Below are 25,625 nucleotides of genomic sequence, written 5' to 3'. Positions count from 1 at the left end.
TAAATGCCAGTTCCCTGAAGTTCAGCGCGTCGGTTGTCATTTCATCCCTTAATGCATATTTATGCCATGTCGAAATAGGCTTCATAATTAACTCCTGGAGTCATCCGCAGAGGTTAAAGGGACCCCGAAGATTTGTGCATTGATTGGGTACCCGGTGTGTGTGTGTGTGTGTGTGTGTGTGTGTGTGTGTGTGTGTGTGTACGCGCGCGCGCCCCGTGCGAACCCATTGAGAAGAATAATTATTTTTCTCCGCTGGAAGCTACAGCCGAGAATCAGACGAGGAGGGAAGAGAGAGGTTGGAGAGGGAGAGGGAAAGAGGGAGACAAAGGAAGTGAGTGCAAGAGAGGAGCCGGCTCAGCATCCGAACTGTGAGTACTGAGCGGAAAACAGGCAGAAAGTGCTGGGAGTCGGCGACCCCTCTGCGGGCTGGGTTGGGGGCCGGGAACCGCCGAGCACTGGCGTCTCTGCTTTGGGTTGGTCGAACCCCCTCCACCTCCGGCAGGCTCACCTGAAAGCCAGATCTGACCCGCTGCCGCCTGTGCCAACCACTGCCCTGGGTAGGCAAAAAGGAAGCCCCTCACCCAGGCTCCGTTGCCTTTGTTCCTTCTAAAGGGTTTCACAGTTAGTGGACTCCAGGGGGGAATGAGAGGGAGCTCGCTCGCTAAAGCTGAATCTACCTCCCCTGGTTGAGTGAAAGCCACACTGAGTGTTTCCCTCTCTCCTTTGCTGCGTGGTGGAATGCGATGAAGAGGGGGCTGAACCAGAGGCAGGGACCAGGACTTTGTGGCACCTGTGCATTTGTTTGGCACACAGAAGGGAAAAACAGCGGTGCATGGTACCCCAGGAGCGGAGAGAGGTCCTGGAAGCCCTTGTGAAGGAGGCTGGGAGGAGCCATGTCCAGTGCAAAACCACTAACTCCAGTAAATGTGAGACAAACATGTACCTGGGAGGAGGGGACACCAGCTACTTCATTCTCCCTCCAATCCTCTCCAGTCCCTTTGGCTTTGGGGTCTGAAAGGACCTCTGAGCCCTGAGCTTCCTCCCACCCCTCGGCCCCCTTGGGGACCCTTGCATACCTAATAAGGCCGGGGAGAAGCCACCCCGAGGAGGAACCCTGGCTGTGGCAGAGGCCCGGCAAAGCACCCTTGAGAGGATAGATACTCCCCTTCCTGAGGAAGGGCCCCTGACCACGGATAGTGACCCTAAAGGAAGGCTCCTGCCTCTCCATAGCTGGGCAGGAGAGGGCGCCTGGGGGCCAGAGGGAGAGCCCTCCTTCCTAACCAACATTCCACAGCCTCCCTTTGGAAGCACCGGTGTTCAGCCCTCCGTCTTCATTAGAGATTCTTCTCTCTCCTGGTCTGATTTAATTTTCCCTGGTGAATTTTTAAAGGTACTTTCCTCTGCCAGTGAACAACTTAGTTCGGGGCTAACTTAGCAGAGGAAGTCAGCTCCTTGGTGACTGGGTTCTGTATCGAGAGGATTGTCCTCCAAGAAGTCCCCGTGGTGCCAGTTTGTAGACTTAGACCTTCAAGGGTGCCCCAGCTGAGGCACAAGGCTGGAAACAGCTTTTTTTTTGTTGTTGTTTGTTTTTGTTTTTTGGCTTTATGAGACAGGGTTTCTCTGTATTGTTTTGGAGGCTGTCGGTCCAGCCCAGCCTTGAACTCACAGCAATCCACCTGCCTCTGCCTCCCGAGTGCTGGGATTAAAGGCGTGCGCCACCAACGCCCGGCTCAATTTTTTTGTTTGTTTGTTTGTTTTTTTTTCTGGAAACAGCTTTTACTTTTCAAATTGTTCAGTGCCATCAGGGCTGTCCCAGATGCAGGCTCTTAGAGCCACCCTTCCCCTGCTTCCTCCAAGGGGCTGCTGGGCACTTGCTCCTGCCTCTACCTTCTTGCCATCATGCAAAGACAGGACTATTCGGGAGGCGGGCTTCAGAAGTGGGGTCATTCTCCTAAAAGCTGATGAGGACACGGAGTCCCAAGAGTAGGTGTGGTCGAGTCTAGCCTGTCCCTTGGAATCATGTCATAAAACTGATTGACAGAAGGGCAGCTCTGACTTAGAGTCATGCACAGTGGCTTGTCCCTCACTGGTACTAGCATTGAGTCCTATCCAAGGGTCTTGCGCCATGTTTGACCCATTGTATATACTTAATGCATGTCATTGAAGGAGTAGCTGTCCCCAGACGAGTCATCATTTGAGGTTTAGGGGACTTGGCTGAAAGGGCAGGACTAGGTAGGCCTGGGCAGATGTGAGAACTGTTTGATATTATTCATGGTATTCTCTGGCAAACTGCATGCAAATTTACCAACGACCCATTACCATATTTTTCTCTAACAGCATGGCTGACTGAGAGGCAAAACTGTGGTCTGAGTTCTGTGCTTGGGGAGCTTTCACTCTGGTGGCATGAGCTCCTTCTTGTACTTTTCCTCCTGTAACCCAGCCAACAGGCTCCGTAAGGATTGGTACTAAGGCTGGAGAGACCTTGTACCTCTTATACCTTTGCTCTTCCTTCCTTGGAGCTTGTCTACTGCTGGAGAAGCGCTGTGGTGAAAGAAAATTCATGCCTGACTTCACTGTGGTTCCCTGTTCAATGGGAGCATCTGCCTCCTCTGGGGGGGCTCCCAAAGTGTTAAGTGAGAGAGAACCTCAACTTCTCATGCTTCGGGTTAGAAACGGAGGGTGTACAGGGCAGACTCAACCACAGGAAAGGCCCCCTAGTCTAGGCCTAGAGAGGGGAGGCCATCCTGTCCTCTGTGGTAAGCCCACTGCTGATCTGGTTCTGGTCTGGAGGACAGTGTATGGGAGCCTGTGCGTTCTTCAGAACCTAACTGTCTGGGTCCATCCCAAGCACAGTTCCAAACTGGGAGGTCTATTTGGAGCAGAGACAACAGATTGAATCTCTTGAGGTTCCTTTGGACCTTCAGCAGTGCCTCCCACCATGGTGGGTGGAATCCGATTGCTGTACTGCTCCTCATCACTTCCCACGGCCTAGGACCTACAGGCAGACAGGCATGTGAGAGCCAGCGCCTTAGTATTGTCCCAGGGTCCCCTTGCCCTGCCACCACAGGCTGAGACAGGTTTCCTGGGCTCCAGAAGACACATAGGTGGGGAAGAACCTCTGAGAATCAGAACTTTTTGGACCCGTGAGTCTGGATGGGACCATAGGTTCGGCTAACTGAACTTATGAAGGACTTCCACACAAGCATTCCGTTTATTATGGGCTCACTGGGTGTCCAGTGCAGATCTGGAGAACGGCTGTGTGCATGTGCGTGGCTGTCTCTGGGAACACTGAGCCTTACCCCCTGTGGAAAGGGTGGCATTCTATTACCTTGGGCTAAGCCTAGTCTGTCCCTGGGCCTTCTCTCTCGCGGAGAGCTGGTGCTTTACTGGCATGTCTCCACTTGTCTCCTTTGAGAAGCCTGCTCTCCTTGGCTTATCTAGCTGGAACCACTGTCCCAGAAGTATCCCTAGAAGGGAAGTGTTATGAGAGGGAGTCCCTAAAAAGCTAACATTCCCACTGTGAAGCAGACTTCAATTCTAGCCTGACCTGGGTTGTCCAGTTGTGCAGAGTTCATCGGGAAAGGGCAACTCGGCCGCTCTCGGTGTCTGCTTTCCCAGCATGCAGTGGGCTCCTGAGGGAGTGTTTGGAGGCCAGGGACACTTTAGGCCCCCTCATTCCTGTTTCCCTAGCTCTCCCTCATGTCACTTCAGCTTGTCAGCTCCCGTACTTTCAAGTGTTCTCTTTCCCCTCTCCCTGTATCCCCTTCCCCTGCTCCCCCATCACACGGCCCTCCAGCAAAAGAGAAAAAAAACTCTAGAGCAAACCTCAGTTTTCTTTTTTTTGGTTTTTCGAGACAGGGTTTCTCTGTATTGTTTTGGAGGCTGTCCTGGAACTAGCTCTGTAGACCAGGCTGGCCTCGAACTCACAGAGATCCGCCTGCCTCTGCCTCCCGAGTGCTGGGATTAAAGGCGTGCGCCACCAATGCCCGGCCCAAACCTCAGTTTTCTTAGCTGGAACTATAGTGTTAACATTACTGGACATAACTAATAGATGGCAGGTGCCTGCAGAAGTTTCCATCCAAGAAAAGATAAGCTCCTTTTGCTTGTGGAAAATGTACCTTAACCTCCATCCCCTTCAGTTTCTCTCTGTTCCGCCTCTACCATTCCCCCCTGCCCACCCTGCCTCCTGCCCTTGGTTCCCAGCTGCCTTTTCTTTACTCTCTTCCTTTGGCCCCTGCCCACCCTCCCCCAGCACCTGCCACGGGCCGCAGGGTTACACTGACAAGGGCAGGGCAGAGCTGATGGCAGTCTCAGCTTATCATAGGAGGCCCAAGAATGTGTGGAGTCATGAGGGACAATGAGAGCCAGCGACAGGAAGAATGGGGCCTCTGTTGGAACAAATCTCCCAAATCCAGAGCTTAGCCGCACGGCACACCCGAAGGCTCCTCAGAGTAGGTGCTCTCTGCCAAGGTGGTAGGCGATGGAGACAGGATACAGGTAGACCTCTTTATTTTGTGAGCATGTGGGGGGGGGGGCTTTGATCCATAGCACACATGTGCAGGCCAGAGGACAGCCTGAAGTCAGAGCTCTGGACATCAGACTTGGTGACAAACAACTTCAACTACTGAGCCCTCTCACTAGCCCTAGCTTAGGCTCTGGGGTCTTTTCCCCTGGAATTCTTAGGATTTTGATGGGACAGGCCTGAGGATGTGGTGGGACAGGGAGAAGCTACGGTGGCCCTGGACGGAGGCCCCTGTGGACAAAGAATGTGCCTTTGGCCACCTGGGTTCAGGCTCCCACCACTAGCAGAGCTGTAGGTTTAGGGGTTGACTCTAGGGTAGGGACGGTGGAAATGGCATCTGTGGGAAAGGCTGAGTCCTTGTGTTCTCACGGAGCTGTGGCCTTGTGCTGCCTTGGGGACAGAGAAAGCAGGCCTGAGGAGGCCAGGTTTTCCTGTCAAAAGGAGGTGGGGCCCATGTGACTTGCCTCCCCTTCCTCTACCTCTCAAGTGAGGTCTAGCCAGGCCAGAGCCTGTCACTACCCCCTCCAGCCCCATGGGGCCTTTGGACGTAGAAATAGCTTCAGGGGTCACCCCATTCCAGAGCTTTCTTGGGACTTGTTGGGTGTGCTGGGTCTGGCAGTCAGGACATTGCTACGGCCATGAACTGGAGGCCACGCTTGAGCTGTTTGAAGAAGGGACGAGGTGGATCAGTGCTGATCTTGGTTTTTCGAGGCAGGGGAATGGTGGTGACAGTGTGTATGGTGAGGAGTGAGAAGAGGAGGGGCCCCTGCAGGGAGCTGCCTCAGGTCTCTTGCCAAAAATTAAACCATTAAAAAAAAAAAGGCTGGAGGGGAGCGGCAGGGGAAGGAAGGAGAAAAAGGAGATGGCAGAGGAGGGAGGGGACCAAACAGCCCCTCCACACCAATAGCCCGGCAGGGGACGTGAGTAATACTCGGCTGGTTCAGAGGGAGTGAGATCAAAAGCGAGGAGATACAAGAGGTTTGTGCTTCACCGACCAGACAGCCAGAGGCTCAATGAGACCTTTGTTAACCCAGGCCCAAGTCAGAACTGAAGGAATACCTGACTACCCGCCCACTGACCGCCCGCCCCCAGCAGTCTGGTAGGGGGAGAGGCAGGTCACCAGAGAGTCAAGGCAAGTTGGGCACAGCTAGGCCTGGCCAAGAGTGGGTGGAGGAGGGAGGAGGTCTGGGCCAGGCATGGAGCTTGGAGTGAGCCGAGGGAGTGAGTGGCTGCCTGGAAGGCAGGAAGTGGCTCTTCTGGGATTATAAAGGGAACTGTGTGTGTGGGGGGGGGGGACCTGGTGAACTTGCCACCCCAGCCCCTAACCACTGTTCCTTGGAGGGGACTGTGGACATTTGGCCTGGAGCACACAGCTCTCTGTAGATTTCGGGGCTGGATCTCCGGGGATCAGTGAAAAGGACAGAGGCTACGGAACTGAGGGCTGGTGACTTCAAGTGTGAAGCCGGGTGATGCTTCATTAAGGTAGGGTGTGGTGGTGGTGGTGGTGGTGTGTGTGTGTGTGTGTGTGTGTGTGTGTGTGTGTGTGTGTGGTGCATGCTGGGAATTCAGTTAAGGGGATTGCTTCACCATGCCTCCTGCACAGGTGGGGGGGTAGGGCTAAAGTAGGGTGCTAGCTACTTCTTGATCCAGACCATGCCCCCACTGGGGGGTTCCTGGGGGAGGCCTGAGTCCCCTGAGACCTCAGTGGTTTTAGATAAGAAGGTGCCTTTGGGGGCAGATGCCTACAGCTGGTTCACACTGCGAGAGAGGAGAGGAAATTAATTTGTATTTAGGACATAGTTTTCCCAGGGTCCTGAGACCTAGATGAGGCCCCTCCCTCCTACTCAGCAGATGGACTGCTCCGAGCTGGCTACCCTCAGCTGCTGGGGACTTCAGCCCAGGCGCTCCCTCACCTCTAAGTCTAGTGCAGCAGTTCTCAACCTGTGGGTCTCGGCCCCTTTGGGAGCTTCACATCAGATGTTTACGTTATGATTCGTAATGGTAGCAGAATTACACTTATGGAGTAGCAACAGAATAAGTTTATGGTTGGGGTCACTACAGTATGTATTGAAGCGCTAGGAAGGTTGAGAACCACTGTTTAGAGAATGGTGAGACTCCCTGCACCAGTTCACCCAAAACTTGGGGGAGCTCAACACTTGTTCCTCCTCTAAACAAAGCACACTGCTGTACTGGAAAGGGTTAATTAAGTCTAGCTCCCCCCCCCCCCGAAAAAAACCCGAGCCCACTATGGGGCCTGGACATCTTGAAAAGATTGCCCTTATTTGTGAGAGGAGAGGGTAGTTAGGGACCTGGGAGGGGGCTGGATGCTAATTAGAAGAATCTGAGGAGGTCCTTTATGGCCAGGAAGCCGCACCTCCTCATGCCCACCACGAGGGCCATTGTGTGGGGCCTTTGAAGGGCTAGACTGGAAACTCATTATTGCCATAGCCTTAGTATTCTTGGGGCCCACCAGGTGGTGGGGAGGGGTGGGAGAATGCAATGGGGGGGGCTTGGACTCCCAGGGAGGCGAGGTGGGGAGGAGGGAGGTATGAGAATCCTCAGTCTCCTGCTTTTTGAGATTCCTGCCACTGGACCCCTCCGCTCTGCTGTGGCCTATGGCTTTTCATTCCTATGTGATTGCTGTTCCAAACTCATGTAGGGCTAAAAGCCATGGGCTACAGTGAGGGGCAAGCTCCTGCACCACCACACTCCCTAAGGACCAGCCACAGAGGGCGCCAGAGGGAGGGGCTGGCACATCTAGTGACTCTGGATTTGGGGCTAAGCTGTGTGATCTTGGCCGTGTCACTTCCTCTCTCTGGATCTGGTCCCTTCATTGTGAAGGGTTAGGCTGCAAGGAAGAAGGCGGCAGGTTGCCGGTGACACTGAGGACATACTGAGGAGTTGGTTCCCTCTTACCGAGCTACTGAATCCTGGGCTAGTGGAGAAGTGGGGGTTGGCTTCACCTTCTTAGTCTTGGTCTTTTATTTCTCCTCCCTCTGCCCAGCTCCAAATCCCAAACTGCTCTGTCTAGATGCTCTTTTGAGGTTGAAATGGGAGCATCCAGGCCAACTACCCTGCTGGTGGTGGTAGCAGCATGTTCCAGAATAAAACTAGGAAGGGCATATCTCCCCAAGGTACCACGCTGGAACCCAGAGTCCCCCAGCTTCTGGTCCTTACCTTGCCCATCTGCTAGGTTCCTGGAGGGCACTGCCTTCCCTGCTTCCTCCACCAACCTGGTTCTATTCCCACTCTGAAAACTGCACAGATGGAATTGAAGTAGTCAGTCTGGCTGGAACGGCAAGGGAATCACCCCACCTCCTACCCTGGGCTCCCCATTCCGTCTAACATAGACCACTGAAGTGTGTTCACAATTAGAAGGCTCACATTGTCTTATTTAGAGTCTTCCATTCCCCAATCAGCATTTGTCAAGTGCCTAGTTACCACAGTTCTAGCTGCCTTACCTGTATTAACCTGCTCGGTCTTCAAGACAGCCCTATTTATTATCAGCCCATTTTATTTATGGGAAGTCTAAAGCATAAGGGAGCTGGGAAACTGGCCCAGGACATACTGCCAGTAAGGAACAGAGGTGGGAATTGAACTCAGACTGTGGGGTGCCAGAACCATGATCTTACCCCTGCTGGGGCTTTGCGTGAGTCAAACTAGTGTGTTGGGAATAATAACCCCACTCTAGGTGATACCATGGACACTAGCACTTGTTTCATGGAGGTCTCTAGGGGATTCATGGTCATCACTCGTTAGCTATCACTGACTTTCTTTATTCATCGTGGCCAGAGAGAAGCAAAGTGAAAGCCCAAACCAGCTGGAGTTTTGCTGTGGCTGAATCAGGCTCCTTGCCGCCTTGGCTAGGCTTAGATAGTGCAAGGACACAGGGGTAGCTAGCCCCTGACCCAGTCTCCACAGTCGCTGCCCCGACTCCTGAGTTGCCTGGGGTTTTTGCTCAGCTCCAGGAACCTCTTGTTTTGCTTATCCCTGTTACCAGTTTCCTCACTGGAAAGATTTGAGCATCAGTCAGCTCCCCTGCCCTCTGTCTCTGGGCCTGTCTCACGAATACCCCTTTACAGTTTAAGACCCCAGCACCCAGACAGGGGACAAGTGAATAGCTTCAAAGATTCTACCTCTTGCGAAGCTCTAGCAAGGCTCATAGTAGGACTGTACAAGAAATAATGATGGAAGAAATGGTGAGCTAGGGGAGAAGGTGAGAGGTAGCCTGGGGGTGGGGGTGGGCGCTACCCTGGGATCACAGCCTTGGGCCTCCTTTGCACGCCGCCTTTGTGCCTTGCCACCGTGGGTGGGGCTGGCTTGGAGAAGATCCGCAATGGCGTATCTCGTAATTGTCCAGAGCCTGTGAATAGGCAAGCTGGCCTCGTGCCCTCTTTCCCTGAGGATTCACGAAGCAGCCCTGCGTCTGTCCTGTCCCTGCCTGCAGAGAGCCGAAACCAAAAATATCATCATAACTGAGCAATCTAAGTCTCCTACAGTCATCGGCTGGGCCCAGCATGAGGTTTCCCTAGGGAGACAGGTCCGTGTTTAACTACACTGAGTGTCAGGCACATTTCTCTGGTGGTATTGGTCTGTTTCTAGTGGAAATGGAGTTTGATTGCTAAGCTTCACTTCTAAATGCAAAGAAGACTGGGAAGACTGCTGGTTCCTTCTTTCTCAGGGACAACACCTTCTGGTGGGAGCGGTCTGCATCGGGTGCCTGGCTCCGCCTCCCCTGCCGGAAGTCAGTGGTAAGCTGCTGAGCCCCTAACACAGGGTGTAAAGACATTATTACTGAAGAGTATTGTTTTCCTGGCCCTTGCTACTCAGAGCCACTGTTAAATCCTTGGCTGTCTTTGTAGTCTTGAGGAGGGGGGCGTTTATTCTTTTTCTATAGGTAGACAAGCAGGAGACTTAGGAGGAGGGCTGTCCCTGCAGGCCAGGTACTGCAGCCTCTGTAGGTGTGGAAGGCAGAGAGGCCTTGACTCCCAGGTCCATGGAGCTCCTCTAACAGTTCAAGAAGGGGTTAACTTCCAAGGAGAACACAGACTTCTCCAGATGAGTACCCAGTGCCAGCTTGGTGGATGGCAGCCCTGGGAAGAGGTCCTGGGATCTGTAGTTGGTGGCACCACCCACCCTGGGTCTGCCTGTTTGTCAACACTGCCTTGCAGACTACAGTTCCCAGAAACCTGGAGGCCAGGCTTTGGGGGAAGGGGTGGGTGTGAGGATGGCTAGGGAGAGGAGAGGGAGGAGGTGGGAGAAAACCCAATTCACCCCCTTCCTTTAGAATTCTTTCTCCTGGTGTGTCTGCTGCACCGCCCGAGCTAATCCCCAAATCCGGTCTCCTAAGCGGCAGCTGCTTCCCTTTGCAGGGATGAATGGCTCGGGGAGGGAAGGTGAATTCATATTTTAATTACTGAGGCTCGGGTGCGGAGGGCACAGGGGAGGGGGGAGGATTCTGCATTGTTTCCCCGGGGCCTAGGGCACCCCTCCTCACTCAGTCACTTCTGCCCGTTACCTGGGGTGGGTCTCGCTTGAAGTGCCTTTGCTCTGCCTCGGGAGATGAGGGGATTGGGGTCGGAGAAACAATTGTCAGAGATTCCTGGCTTGTCCCAACACTCAACTATCATATATCCCCTTACCGCCCACTTTGATGGAGGACTTTGCCAAAATTCTAGAGACACTGAGGAATTTAGGCTTGCCATCCTGAAACCTCGCTTCCTCCTCATGTAGAGGTGTTGTCTTGCCCCTTGGTTCCTCCACGTGCTCAGATTATTTGGGTTCCCCCACTTTCCCTTGAGGTGGGAGGGTCAGAGCAGAGTGTGGCTAAAAGAGAATGGGTGAGGGCTGAGGGCAGGCAGGGGTGAGTAGTGAGGCTAGGGACCGGTATTTGGGTGACTTGGGAGGATGGATGATTTGTGACTTGGCATCTCTTCTGGTCGGCTCCCACAAGGCAAGCTTGGCAGAGGGACATCTTGGCCATCAGACCCCAGATCATCCTGAACTGAGCTGAAAGAGGCAGGTGTGGGAGTGGGGCAACAGGAACTTCCGCCAGTGTCAGCCCTCTTCGTCTTGGGGTTTTCGATATCCGTTTGTCCATTCTTTACTCTTGAACAGTAGCTTGGGTGAGAACAGAGTGGGGGCGGTTCCCGCTGGAGCACAGGTGAAGGGGGTGTTCCAGGATCTATATGACGGGGGTGGGGGTGGGGGGGTGGTCATGGGATCTGACTTCTCCAGGAGGCCTCCAGCCCGTGTTGGAAGTAAAGCTTACTGTCAAGTGTGGAGGGTACAAGCAGGGAAGCTCTCAGGTCCCTGCTGGTGGGGCGTCTGGGGAGAAGAAATGAAGCCACAGCACTCAGACACACTAATGTGGAATTTTCTCTCCCACTTTGGGGACTAGGTGCAGTGGCCTTTGTGCACAGGCTTCTGGGGCTTGAAGTTGTACCCGAGTGTGAGACTCCTAGCAAGGGTGACAGGGAGGAGCCAGAGGGCTTGAGGGCCAAGATCGGGGCAGAAAAGTTTGAGTCTGCCTTGTTCTCGATGCCTTTGGGAGCAAAGAACCCAGGAATCCCCCTGAGCCGCTGTGTAGCCGCCTGGCTTCCAAGAGACTTCTGTCAATGCTCTCTTCCTGTGCCCCATAAACTACCCCTGTTCCTCCTACACCCACCTGCCCCAACTTTCTCCAGTGTTTTCATCATCCCGTAAGGATTCTGGGCGGGAGCAGGCGTCAAAGGGGAAGGAAGGTGAAGAGGAGAGAGGGTCTTGGTGTCCTGCGGGACTGCGACAGGTGTCTCCCTAGGCAGCCTTGTGGTATTCTTCGTCGTGTGTGTCTGTGGCTGTTTTCTCTTCTGATGTGAGAGTGCTTTCTGCATAGTACCCTTCCTATGTACCCCAGTATGGTGTGTGTGCGTTACAGTTACTGACGACAAGGAACCCCACCGGCTGTCCCTCCCTTCCAGATCTAACTGGGACCCCCAGTGCCCACGTATTTCCTTAGGTCAAGCCTTGATTAACTTCCTGGTATACAGACAAAAAGAGACTGAGGGCCCAGAGAGATATAGCTACTTCCCAGGATGACAATATACCAACCTCAGAGTCAAGAATAGGAGCTAGCATGGACACCCCCCCACACACACCCCTGATCTATCATGAGAGGGATCCAGAGATTGTTGCAGTATATAGATCTAGAAATATAGTAGTTGTGTCTCGGGTCTGTCTATATATATCCTGGAGACTGCTCTCTGCTCACTATATATACTCCCCTAGAGTGGGTGTGTAAGCAGTGCTGGAAAGCAGGTTATTAAATAGCAGCCTGCCTTCCTACCCATGCTGACTCAAGCTGGGACTCCTGCCCATCCAGCTGGTCACTGGAAATGCAGTATCTCTATTAATTACAGTGATTGAATGTATTACCAGGGACTGAGGGTGGACCCTGACGGGGCCAGCTCCATAGCAGGCATTCAGCCGTGCAGGACAAGCACGTTGGAAGTTTGTCCTGAAGGAATTCCCCAGGAACTGTCATCACATGGGTCATTCCAGGTTCCTCAAGAAACAGGAGAGCCACTTCGCAGGTGTGCCTTGAGTGGAGCATGGCACCAACTGTGCTAGCTCTGCTGGAGACAGGGTGCCTTGTGCTTCCTTATTCCAAACCCTTTGCCCTAACCTGCACCTCCTTCCTTCCCTCATTGGGTTTTGCTCACCGGCTTTCTCTCAGTGTTCTTCCTAGAAAGAGAAGCCATTCCCACCAGGCACCTGTGGGTAAGATGCCTGCCTTCCTGTTCTAAGCCGCCCTGCCTAAGTGGAGTAGAAGGCACCTCTTTCCCTCCAAGAGCAGGGTTGCTTAGGGACAGAATGAACAGAGACATGAAAGGGGTATCATGACCAGGGGACTACGATGACACACAACACAATCATGCAGATGAGTAACACAAGGACAATAGAAATGAGTAGATAAGGGCTATGGTCCCCCAGCCTGAGCCCTTACCCTGGCCAGACTCCTGTGTTTGATTGCAGACTGGCTGTTACCTGGGGAAGAAGAGGTAGGCGGTCCATGTGCCACCCTCCCAGCCCTTTCTGCGGTGCAGGAGCTAAATACAATGTCTGTTGCCTAAAGACCCTCCCATTGCTGTCTGTTTCCCACGTGGTAGCATCAGAGGGATTGTGTGCTGCCTTGTGTCCCTTATGGAGTTCTCTAAGCATTTCAGACCACCTGGGATTGTTCGGGAAGGACAGAATCTGAGACTTCATTCTAGATGTCTAACTAGTGGCTTCCTCAATCTGTAAACTCCCTCGTCTGAGGTTTTGAATGCGTGACCTCAAGAATCAAGTGGAAACCCCACCCCCATCTACACACATGTGATCCTGGAACCTGCTTGAAACGACATGTCCAGAGGCTGCTTTAAGCCTGCCGCTTCCTGTTTCCCAGCTGCAGCTGTGTGGGGACTAGGTGAGGCAGACGGCTCAGGCAGCAGCTGGGCTTTCTCTTAGGGTGACGTCAGTTCCACACATAGCAGGAAATGAGAAGCTGGGCTTTGGTGGTAGGGCTCCTTTCCTTGATGGCAGGGCAGGCAGCAGCCTCAGGGGTCCCCGAGGGTTCTGGGAATGATAACCCCAGCTTGCTTCTCTCTCTTCCCACTCGTCTACCCTGCCTTTCCCTACAGATATGTGGTGAGCATTCCCCGCCCGGCCCAGGGCATGCCCCAGTTCACTTTCGCCTGTTTCTGTGGTCTTCACGGCTTCTGCAAGATGAAGAGGAGGAAGGAAGACGCTCACAGAGAGCGGGAAACAGCGGTGTGAGCAGAACCAGGTCCCCCTTGTCAGCTCCCAGTGGATCCAGGCCTGAGGCTGCTCACTGCTGTGAAGCTCAGTGCAATGTCTTCCGGCTTCGTTTAACGAGCATCTGACTAACATGAGGGCATCTGAGCCTTCTTGTGCCCACTCCCATTGGCTTCCAATCCTCTGTGCTCCTGGAGAGAGGCCTCAGCTACACAAGGGATTTCCAGGACCAGCCACTTGCCTTCACACTGGGCAGCCGGGGACCAAGGAATGAGGTTCCCAGGCTCCTCTCAGGGTTACTCCTCCCAGGAAGCTAATGTGGCCTTGGGAGAGGAAAGTAGCTGTTCTTGAGAACCTTGGAGGGTTTGACACCACCTCCAGGGACAAGATGGAGTCTCTCTGGGGCCCCAGTGTCTCAGTCCCCTCCCTGAATCCTTTTGGGCCAGGTGAGCCAGGACTGAGATTGGAGGCCAAAGTTAGACATTTGAGGGGCCAGGCTGTGGATGACTCTTCTGTGTGTCACAGGTCTGTCTTCCCTCAGTTCTGGCACTGGCCCACCAGTTCCTCACTTCTTAGGCAGCACACAGACGTGGGGAGGCCTTTCCCCAGGCACTAAGCCCCTCAGGGACTGTCCCTCAGATCTAGGCTGAACCCCGCCCATTTTGTTCATCCATCTCCTGCTCATCGCCCCCTCTCCTTGGGAAGCTGGAGAGGGCATAGCATTGGCATGCAACACCTTCAGAGGGCACTTGGTCGGGGAAACCTAGGGTTGTCCTTGACTCTTCCCAACCCATTGTCAGCCTCCTGCTTCAGGATCTTGTTCCCCACACCCATTTCTAGGAGTGCAGAAACAAAAGAAAAGGCCTTTCCTCTCCTCTCTCTCCTTCCTCCCCTGGCCTTGTCATCTCCCTGGTGCTAGAGAGAGAGCTGGGAATTAAGAAGGAAGTCTAGGACGTCTAGCAATAGAGAGAGTTTATGCAGCTTCTAGTCTGCTGGCTTGCCACTCTCCTCATGAGAACAGTTCACTATGGAAAGGAGTCACAGTCCCATCCCATGGGAACAGAACAGATAACCCTGGCAGGAAGGTCAGGGTCCAAGATGAAGGAAGGCCTGAACTCAATGAGGGCCTCTCTGAGCAAGGGACACTCCAGCAAGGCGTGTTTCTTGGGCTTTCTGCATGATTACTGGTAGTGTTGGTAGAGCTTGAGTACAGCCAAGCTTCTCTGTCCTCCATTGGCTGTTCTCTTCCTTCCCACCTGAGCCACCTACTGTCTGCTATTTTCTTTTATATTCAAAGAATCCTAAACACATCCTTCGCTCAGGGAAAAAACAGCAAGCATCTTCAGCAAAGACCAGTGGGGTCACAAGGAACAAAGCAAACTTTACAGTTTCCTCTTACACAGTGGTGTCCTTGGGTGAGGCGGAGATGGCAGAAAAGTTTTCGGGGTGTATTTTGAGACTGAAGCCAGAGGTTCCCTCCCAGGGGGAGGCTAGCTGCGGCCTGCTTTCCAGACTGCAATCAGAGAAGTCTCTCTGGAACCGGAGGATGAAATCATATCCCAAACACTAAGAGCCGTTAGGTGTTATGTCCCAACCACATAGGCTCGCCCAGAGGACAGGTCAGAGAATGGAGAACTTAAGTCTGGGAAGGGCAATAGGGGGGCAGTTCTCTTGTGCTCACTTCACAGCCCTTGGCAGGGACACAGCCACAGGGACTGGCAGAGCTGCTTATCCCACAAGAGTGCCCTTGGTGTAGGAGAGACACTGGATATCTCAAGCCCTTACCATAGGGACCTGGGAGGTTCAAGGTTCTTGGGACACCCCCGCCGCTTGCAGATAGCTACCCTTGAACCCTTCATCCTAGGTGAGGTGTAGCCACCCCGCAGTAGACATGACCTGAGCAGGAGGCAACACTAGCATCTAGCAAATGTACACTTATTATTTTGACTGTTTTCTCAGGGAGATAGGGACTCGGTCCTGCTCAGCATCTGGGAAGCAGCCAGAAACCTGCTCCCAATTCAGCTTCTGCCTGGTTTCAGTCAATTTTAAAGTTCCTTCATTCTGCCTGAGAGAAAGGCCAGCCCATGGGTCTTTTTAGACTCTACTGAGGTGGCCCTCTGCTCTTAGGGTGAGGCAGGTATACAGCCTTCCATTACTACAGCCTGGCACTCGTCTTCCCTAGAGCGTGGGCTCTGCGTGCCCCACTTGAACACGATCCCACCTCTCAGGCTAAGGAACTAGTCTGTGGAGAGTAGTGTATAAATGACTGCTGGGGTTCTTGGGACTTGAATATCCTCTATGGCCCTGGCCCAGGACCCCCAAGAGCTTCTTGTCTTAGGTTCAAAATAGTTAATTAGAATGCTATTTCTTTTCTCCGCTCCTAAGGGAGGAAGGCATTTTGAATGCAGTATATGGATTCATAGAAATACATAGAGAAATTGCTAATTTCTAGAAGAAAATAAAAGGCAACAATTTAACTGAAACAGACAGATGAGATGCAAGGAGCCCTGAGCCAAGAGCAGGTCTCCAGGGTTCTAGCCTTGCTTGAGCACCAGTGACCCTGTGACCTTGGATGAGTCAGGCCTTATTTCTGGGACTGGTTTCTTCAATGATAAAAGGGACTGCACTGATGTGCTCTGAGTCCAGGGCTTTGCTGGGTGTCGGGTGTCCTGTGACCCAGGGGATGTGTTCTGAGGACAGCATGGTGAAGACGGAAGGTTGGCGTACCCGGCAGATCTGAGAAGCGGTAGAGTGTGAAGGAAAGCCCTAGAGGTTCTTCTAGAATGTTCCTCCAGTGAGGCTGAGACTCCTTTCCTCCTCCATATAGCTAGAGTAACGGGAGTAAGTCTGTGGCCTGCACTCTGACCCCAGGCCCTGTCTAGGCCATGACTGCTGCCATCTGGGCTCTTACGGCACTAGTACCGAAGAGATCCAGAAGGGCCTAACTTCTGCTTGGGTTCACTTTGTGCGGCTGCCTGTTGCCCATCTCTGAGATGACGCAGCCATCCTCCCCCATCCCTCAGGGGTCTGAGCAGCAGTGGGCAGGAGGCACTGGCACTGTCCATGTGAGGAGGCGGTTTTCCCCTGGGGTCCCTCCTTCACTGACTGCTGACCGCAGAAACTGCTTCTTCTCTCCCACGGATGAGTCCCACGCCTGCCCTCCCTACCCGGCAGGAAGAGCACCTTGTATTGGATGGAGCCTGACATGGCAGGAATTTGGAGATGGACCCTTGGTTCCCAACCCCAAAGACAGGCTTCACCGGGAGAGGGAATCTGGATGGCTGCATTCAGTGGTCTCCCAGCTGCTGCTCTAGGAAGTCCACCATTCATCCTGAAGGTTACTGCTGTGACTGGGCTGACAGCTCCCCAAAACCAAGAACCAGAGTCTTCTCTGGGAATGAGCCTGCTGTAGCTTCCGCACACAGGAAGAACAGTGGTTGTCACTGCCGCCTAATCCTAAAAGCTTCAGAGTACACGTTGCTAACCAATCCAGGACCAGGGAGTCTGGCTTTCTCTGGACCCCCAGGCCAGCTCTGGAATAGTGAGGGCCCACAATGCTAGAGTTGCAGTATAGGCCCCTTTTCTAGATTCCTGTGGGGTCAGAACCTTGCAAGGAAAGCAGACTATCCACAGGGAGGGTGAACTAGGAGTTGCCCAGAGCAGCCTTACATCAAAGAAGACATTTCAGAAGCAGGAGCCTTGTAACTTGGGCATTCTGGGCCTGGTAGAAGCACCCAGGGGCTGGAGTTCAAGGGTCAGCTCCTTCCCTGCTGGGGCAGCCTCTCCCCTCTCTCAGCTCATCCCTGCATTCCATCTGAGGGGCGGGAGGAATGCCAGCGGGGGAGATGGCAGGACCTAGACACATCCTCAGGACTCTCCCAGCCTCCCTTGCCATGGCAACGCTGCTATTTTTATCCTGTTGTTCATGATGCTCAGAGCTCTGACTTTCTCTGTTCCAGAGAGCCCAGCTGCCTTCTGCCCTCACCCCTAAGCATAGCACCTTCTCACAGAGGCCCGAGGAGGGGAAGGGATGCTGGGGAACGGGGGGCACATTTAAGTCATCCCCTAACCAAAATTTGGTTTGCTGGCTTAAACAACCGGTTTTGTGTTTCCTGAGAGGTCAGAGCTATGCTCCACCTGGGTAATCACCATCAGGCTCTCTGTGACCAAGGCATGCACTGCTGCCTGTATTGGGGACACCCAGTGTTCTGAGGAATGTCCTGTTGGCATATGCAGTACATAAAGAACTCTGCTTGACTGGTTACAGCAGTCAGATAACTTGATGTTGCTGTGGAATTTAAATGACTTCTCTTCTGTCCCTCTACCAAAGAGCTAGGACGAATGCATTTATGGCTTTGTCTAGTCATCCTACCCAAAGCAAGACAGCGTGTATCCCCGAGCTAGAAAGAAGACTCCCTTTAATTTAGTCATAGTCCCTTTAGGAAATTGAGGTTCCACCTCCATTCCCTTGCAAGGTGCTGGAGATGAAGCCCAAGACCTCAGGTCCACTAGACAAATGTTCTCCAGCTGAGCTGTGCCTCCAGCCTGTAGCGCAATGATGCTCTTAACCGCAAGCACTTAGTGAAAGGTTTTCTTAGCTGTTCCTTCTGCCTCTCCTCCAAGGCCCGGTCTTTAATTGTCTTCCTGTGTCCCAAATTCCACCACAGTGGCAGGGAATCCCTGAGAATCATTGGTGCTAATGGTCTCCATCTATATGCTTCTATGTCAATCAGTGAGATGTGAGCTCAGCATGTGGGGTGGCTGGGTTATGGGGTACATTCTATGTGTGTCCCCAACACCTTGACCCTGGAAACAGGTCCAGATCTTAACCCAGCAGGCAGAAATCTGAATCTTGTTAACCTCTGCTTCAGTTGAGCTGACTCCTGAGTGGTTCTTTTTCTTAGTGTGACCGATACCCATTTACTAAGCCTCGTTGGTTTCATTTTGGCCCTAGTTGCACGGTTTCCAAAATCTATGCATCTGGAGTAAGCACTTTTCTGGTTACCACTGAAAAGCATGCTGGCAGATTCTGCTCTGATAATTGCTGTAATAAACACACTTTATTACGTCCCTTTGCAGCAAGTGAATTATGTTGTCAAGGCATGTGGGGCATCTGTGTTGATTTCACACTGTTAATACACAGCAGCAGAAGTCAAACGTGTTTCCCCTGATCTGAAAGGAGGGAGAATGGATCTGGGCAGCAAAGTCAGAAGTGTGTACACAGGTGATGAGGCCTCGGGGAGCACTGGGGGATACCTGGGGCCCTGGTACTATGTGCCTCATTTGTACCATCTGTAAACCGAGGGACAGTCAGCCTCCTGCCTCCTAGAATCTCAGGGAACCGGTGCGTCAAACTGACCAGTGCTGGAAAGGGTGGGCAAAGGGGCCGGGGTTTAGGTTGCACCATGATATCGTGGCTTACAGCTACTTCAATGTAAAATAAAGATCTTTACTTGAGCCGGGTGTTGGTGGCGCACGCCTTTAATCCCAGCACTCGGGAGGCAGAGGCAGGCGGATCTCTGTGAGTTTGAGGCCAGCCTGGTCTACAAAGTGAGTTCCAGGACAGCCTCCAAAATTACAGAGAAACCCTGTCTCGAAAAACCAAAAAAAAAAAAAAAAAAAAAAAAAAAAAAGATCTTTACTTGGGCTTCTCGGAACTATTGACAGGATGGGCAATTGTCAGTCTTGCAAGGAAGGTGGGGCGGAGGCACATTCATAATAAAGGTTACCAGGTGGCATGAGTTGTGTATCAATAGAGCTCTAAAAAAGAATTACTGTATCGAGACTCCCCTTAAACTGAGGGGGTCAGTGCGGAGATTCTACTACTGTGAGGAAATGGGGTCCGGAGAAGGGACAGAGAGCCTGAGCCCTCTGCCCTTACCTCAAAGCCAGTCTCCTGCAAGGAAGGAACAGCTGCAGATGAATTGATTGACTCAGGTCTCAAAGACAGGATCTTTCTCTATTGCCCAGGCTAGCCCGGGGACTCACTCTGTTACCCTGGCTGGCCTCAAACATTTGATCCTCCTGGTTAAGCTTCCTGAATTTCCATCCTGGGGGTTCCAGGTGATGTGCAGTTTTTGTAGGCAGCAATGTACTGACTGTTCGTGACCAGGGTGGTTCTCTTCTGGCTCAGTTTCCTTAATGCCTGGCACCCAGTATCCATGAAGTGTTCCTAGACTGCCTGGGACAGGACTGCACCCTGTGCTTTTGGTTCTTACATGACTGCCCCAGCCCTCTGCTATCTGCACCTCAGCTTTTACCCTGAGGAAATGTGTGATATTGTCCACTGAATCCATTAAGTCAGTATGGAGTTCTGACCCTGAGCGGAGCGCTGTGGAAGCCGCTGCAGGAAAAACAGGAAGTCAGCCAGTGCCCCTACTCCTTAGGAACTCCCAATATGACAGAAAGTGTTTCTGAGCTTGAGAGCCGGGAAAGACCTCTCAGAGGAGATGGATGAGCGGAGCCTCGGAGGCTGGAGGACCATACGAGACCCAGCATGATCTTGCCATCAGGTGCTGTGACAACCTCTTATGTCACAAGTGGGTCCTATTGTTCCCAAGTTCCTCTCCCCTCCCAAGTCTGAGTCCTGGCATCTCATTAGTGCTCTGACCCCCTGGGGTGAGGATCCAGGAGGGAGGTGGATGCTGAGTTGCTAACGGACACTTATTCTCCAGCATTAGTGACTGCTGGGACAGGTTTTGCTAGGAAGGAGACAAAGAAGCGGAGAGCAGGGCCGGGGAAGTGGCATAATGGTTAAGAGCCCTTTGGAACTCTCAAGGACACCGTACACTCTCCCCTCCCTTTCCTCTATTGTCTGTGACAAGAAGGGGAGAATGACAGCAGGTTGGCATACTCGAAGTGTCCTTGATGGTCCTGGCTTTATCTTAGATGAAACGCTGATGGCCAGATAGACAGACCTTGATGTTGTCCCCCTGTTTCCCACCTCTGGAGAGGGTGACTGCTTCTCTTCCCTTCACAAGGTTGGTGAGGACTAGCCTCAGTGTCCTGCTCTTCGTGACAGCCTTCTGAAGTCACTTCATGTCCCACACCTCTGCTGCCTCCTGTAGAACGCAGACAGCAACACCAGCCCCTTGAGCTTTTGTGAGGATCATCAGGTAGCATGCTCAGGTTAGCACCTGGCCCCGGGCAGGTAGGTGTTCAAGATTCAGTAACTGAGATGCTCAGTTGGAAGCATTCCAAATGTCTCTCACATATTCTACAGTGCTGGGGGTAGAAGAGAGCCTCAGTAGATACAGGTCGAACTGAACTGAAGACACTAGGTATGTATGGGGATGTTCGGATAACTGGGCATGCTGGCTAATGCCAGCACCAGGGAGGCTGACACAGAGGGATTGTGAATTCAAGGGCAGCCTGTGGTAACTAGCAAGATCTATCTCAAAACAACAACAAAAACACAGGAGTAGCTAGACGACCTCGTTTGCCAGGTAACAGACAAGACGTAGTTTATAAATACATTTGTCCCCAACAGCAAGGTGGCACGGTGTGGTATGTTGAAAAGGAATCCTTCCGCTGCAGCGCTGCTCGTATCCTGCAAGAGGCGGACTTGTCATCTCATCCTCAGCGGAGCCGGGGCTAGGATTGGCACGGGGGGATGGGGGAAGCACGAAGGAAAAACAGCCCCACGCGTCACTCACATATTTACATCGCAACTGTCAAAATAGTTATTTTTAAGTCGAGTTCCGTCTGCTACGAGTTTAAAACCAAGCTGTGCGGGGGCGGCCCAATGCGCGTGCGCAAAGCTGGGACAAGGGAGGGTGGCAATCGGGCTTTGGAGGGGTGTGTGCATGCATGTAGTGGCTCTTCTTATGGCACTTAAGTCCTTCCGAGACTCAGTTCCTGTGTTTCCAAGATGATGGATGGGCAGGTCGCTCCTGTTCCAAAGCAACCAACAAGAGGAAACTGTCCAGTTTTCACTGCTTCTGTTCTTGTCCATGTGGTCCTGGTCCCTGACAGCCCTCCACCTGTAAGTTTTCTGCAACCTTACTCTCCTAGCTACAACATGGGTCCATTTTCATCTCCAAGAAAGTCATCAGAGCCTCTGTATCGAAGCCTGAAGTTGAGGACCAGACATGCCCCACACTGGCCCCACTGGCCCTTCCGGGTAGGGCAAACCTCCTCTACATGAATTCTATAAGACCTGGTCAGCACTGAGTGGGCCTGAAGCTAAGGACCCTTTGGGTAAGCAAGTAGTAGCATTGTTCCTCAATGTCAGGCCTGTCGAGAATTCATTTTTCTCTGCAAAGAGAGGGACCCGCGGATTTGACACTCAGGATGCTTCTGTCTCTCTTGCTCGCTGCTCAGGGGCAATGGGATTTGAGACAGACGCTGGCTGGCCCTACTGCCATCAATATGTGTCCCAGCCCTGTCCAATGTCTGCTCGGTAATGAGGAGTGCTTCGGAATGTCACCTCCATTAATGGGGAAGCGACACCTGTGCACAGCCAGGGCCACCTCTCTGTCTTCATTAGGCAGTCTGAGGCCTAGCTGCAGGCTGCTCTGGCTGGGTGACAGATGACAGGCAGAGAAGCAAAAGCAGCAGACTCCTGCTGTCTAGGATTCATTTGCAGACAATGACCCCAAATGCCCCCTCCCCCAACAAACACCAAAATAGACAGCTGAGAAAAATGTCCTTCAAGAACAAGGTGCGGTGGCAAGGACTGCTAATAGCTGGGGAGCAGGCTAAGGAGAGCACAAGAGCTGACTCCTGGGACCGGCGGGCGCCTCTCCTTGCCACTGGTCTCCCATTTGGGTTGTGTTGTGGGGTCTCTGTCTCCTTATTGTCCCAGCTGTCATCACAGGCCACACTTTTTTTTTTTGCCTCCTGTAATAAATCTGTCTGCTATGCAAGTCACAGCATGAGATGAGAACATATTCTGATTCTAGACTTCTCTCCAGCCAGGCCTACACATAGCAAACCCCTGTTCCTTTAATTCTTGACATTCTTGTCCTCCTGACATAATGGGACAACAACACGAGCAGTGTCACGAATGGCAGGAGACATTGACATGACTTCAGAGGACCTCTTTCCTCTTAAAATCTGTCCTTAAAAAAAAAAAAAAGGCCAGCATGAAAAGTCCAGCATGGGGACTGGAAAGATGGCTTAGCGGTGAAGAGCACAGGCTGCTCTTTCAAAGGATCCTGGTTAAATTCCCAGCACCCGCATGGCAGCTCACGGCTTGTCTGTAACTCCAATTCCAAGGGATCCAACACCCTCCCCTCACACAGACACACATACAGGCAAAGCATCAATGCACATAAAAAAATTAAGAAGGAAGGGAGGCAGGCAGGACGGACGGACAGACGGAAAGATAGCACGATGTCATCTGGGTGCTGACAGTTGCAGCACCCAGAAGGCTGACAAAGATAATAAAGAGGTCCAGGCCAGCCTGGGCTACGTAGTGACACCTTGTCTCAAAACCCCAAAGCAGGGAGCTGCAAAGACCAGGATTTAGATCTCAGAACCCACGTGGTGGCTCAACTGTCTGTTACTCCAGTTGCAAATGATTTGATGGCCTCTTCTAGCAAGACACACATGCAGGCAAAATGCCATGCACATCAAATAAAAATATTTATCTTAGATATGGGGGAGAGCGTGATGGATGACTGTGCAAGCATGAGCACACGTGTTTGCATCCCCAGCACCCTGGAAAAGTTGCATGTGTCTGTTGCCCCAGCTCTATAGAAACAAAGACAAGAAGACACCTGGACCCCACTGGCCATCCAGCGTGGCTGAACTGGTGAACTTAGGTTCAGTGTGAGACTGTCTCAAAAAATAAAAAGGAGCTGGAGAGACGGCTCGGCGATTGAGAGCACTTGACTCTTGTACGGAGGACCTGGGTTTGACTCCCAGCATATAACATTCCAAACTCCAGTTTCATCCTTTTCTGGATTCCATGGGAACAAGGAACACATGCAGTGCATGCAGTACATGTACATACATGCAGACAAAACATTTATACACATAAAAAAAAGCAATGTGAAGTGACATGGCTTCTGATACTCTTTCCCAGAATCCCCAGGCGACCCCTCACATCAGCTGCTGACCTCTAACTCCACACATACAAACGTGCATGTGTGCCGTCACTTACGTGTACACACACCCACATGGATGCATGCATATCACACACATGGAGGGGTGACTATTATGAGTTGAATGCAGCTGGGCTAGACTGTGATTTTCACATTAGGCTGGCCTACAGTGTTGAGACCCTGTCTAAGAAGAAGATTGGACACTAGATTATGAGGAACTGAATTTGATGCCTAGAATCCACATTTAAAATGTAGTGGTTGTATTCCCAGTGCTGGGGATACAGACACTCTGGGGTTCCTTGGCCAGCCAGCATAGCATAGCTGGTGACCTCCAGGCTAATAAGAGACCCTGACTCAAGCCAGGTGGTGGCACATGCCTTTAATCCCAGCACTTCCAAGGCAGAAGCAGGGAGATCTGTTTGAGGCCAACCTGGTCTACAGCCGGAGTTCTAGGACAGCCAGGACTATGAAGAGAAACCCTGTCTGAACAAAACAATCAAACAAACAAAAGAGAGAAGAGAAGAGCCCCTGACTAAACAGAAACATGTGGGTATGGTGGTGCAGGTGCACATCTGTAATCCCAGCACTTGGGAGGCAGAGACAGATAAATCTTTGCAGGTTTGAGGCCAGTCTGGTCTAAACAGTGAGTTCCTAGGACAGCCAGGACTATATAAAAGTAAGAAACAAGTTGGACAACAACTGAAGAATGACGTCTGAAGATGACCTTTGGCTTCCATACATACGGACACACGGGAGTGGGGAGTGAAGGAGGCGGAGGAGGAAGACTAAGACATTTCAGGAATAAAGCAATCTTATGCAATTTTCACTAGAAACAGATTAAAGAAAATCTCTGTTAAAAAAGCGTCCTGATCTCCCTAGGTAATGAGAGGTAGAGGCTTGCTTGTTTCCTCTGGGGCTGGAGCTCACCTTTAGTTGCCTGTGGAGCGGGTCCAGACGCTGCGTGGCAGTTGGTTTCTTGACTGGGGAACTGGGGATAGAGGTAAGAGTGACCTCTCTGCCAGCACCTCACTCTGAAGGACTAAGAGGAAGTCCTGTGGGAGTCTGAATCTCCCCTATAGCCTCTTCCTTATGGTGAGGAAAGGCGCCCCCATCTACTGAGATATATTCAAGCACACCTGAGTCCACGCATCTCCCTGCCCCCTTTGGATCCACCACCAAGTCCTATTGGCTCTTCCTTCTAAGTCCCTTTACGGTGGGCTGCTCCCATCTGCTACTGCCTGCTCCCACCCGGCCTCTCCAGGCCCCTCTGCTCCCCCCTCTGTGCTGCTCTCGGCACCCTGACTTTCCCGTCGGTCCTGGACCATAGGCATCATCCTCCCAGGCTACCCCCTCCTCTCCAATGTCCTGTCTCCATATTGCTCTATGAAACCTCCTAGTTTACTCCATTTGCTTGCTGGTCTGCTTTCTCCTCCTAAGCCAAAAGCTCCAGGGAACAGGAACCTTAGTCTGTATTTACACTTTGAATCCGTAGCAACAAGAACAGTGGCATGTATGTAGTAAAACTCAGGAAATATTTATTGGGCAAATGAATGAATAAGCAAACCAACAAATGAATGTCGGACAGCTGTAATCTAATGACACCCGGCTCTGTAGCATCCTTATCATGCTCTCCAGAATAGCTAGGTGTCCTCAAATGCAACTGTCATCATGTCACTCCTCTGTCCAAAGCCCTTTGGTGACAAGATGTTGACACCTATTGAAGCAAGGCAGTGCTGCTTGTTGGCTTCGTTTATGTGTGTGTCATTTACGTCCCTGAATGTGCTTCAGTTGTTTTGAAATCATGGGAACAAACAAAAGCCCTTCCTAAAACTTGCAGTGGCTCCCACTGTCTCAGAACAAAGTCACAGAACTCCCAGATGCGCTTCTGAGGCCCCTTGTAGACTGACCCCTACCAGTCAGTCTTGCTGGTGGTCCAACTGCCTTCCATCCTTGCAGTGCTCAGGAAGCATCCATGTTTCTCTGCTCCGGCAGCAGTTATGACTGCCTGCAACTCATGGTTCTGTTTCCTTTGTAAGCACAGTGCTGACTAGGGTGCTTGTGTGCTTCTAGAGAGCAGTGTCCAACTGGAGATCCCGTACCTTATTCTAGGCGCAAAGATCTCGTTCCTCCTCTGTTCATCGTGGCTACTTTCTGGGTTTTTTGTTGTTTGTTTGGTTGGTTGGTTGGTTGATTTTTTGAGACAGGGATTCTCTGTGTAGTTTTGGAGCCTGTCCTAGCACTCACTCTGTAGACCAGGTTGGTCTCTAACTCACAGAGAT

General features: G+C 52.1%; 2 long non-coding RNA genes across 2 annotated transcripts; both read left to right on the top strand.

The window, feature by feature from the left end:
* Nucleotides 1–272: 272 nt before the first annotated feature.
* Nucleotides 273–18,367, top strand: LOC121136987. Its single transcript, XR_005874192.1, has 2 exons — nucleotides 273–368; nucleotides 13,183–18,367. It is a non-coding gene; the product is annotated as an uncharacterized LOC121136987 (long non-coding RNA).
* Nucleotides 18,368–19,642: 1,275 nt separating this feature from the next.
* On the top strand, nucleotides 19,643–20,988 carry LOC121137201. The gene is made up of 4 exons (XR_005874433.1): nucleotides 19,643–20,140; nucleotides 20,278–20,425; nucleotides 20,520–20,577; nucleotides 20,787–20,988. It is a non-coding gene; the product is annotated as an uncharacterized LOC121137201 (long non-coding RNA).
* Nucleotides 20,989–25,625: the final 4,637 nt, after the last annotated feature.

The sequence above is a fragment of the Mesocricetus auratus genome, unplaced genomic scaffold (genome assembly GCF_017639785.1).
Source record: "Mesocricetus auratus isolate SY011 unplaced genomic scaffold, BCM_Maur_2.0 Super-Scaffold_100676, whole genome shotgun sequence".
NCBI classification, from domain to species: domain Eukaryota; kingdom Metazoa; phylum Chordata; class Mammalia; order Rodentia; family Cricetidae; genus Mesocricetus; species Mesocricetus auratus.
Note: the sequence above shows the minus strand (reverse complement) of the source record. Positions and strands in the feature narration are given on the sequence as shown.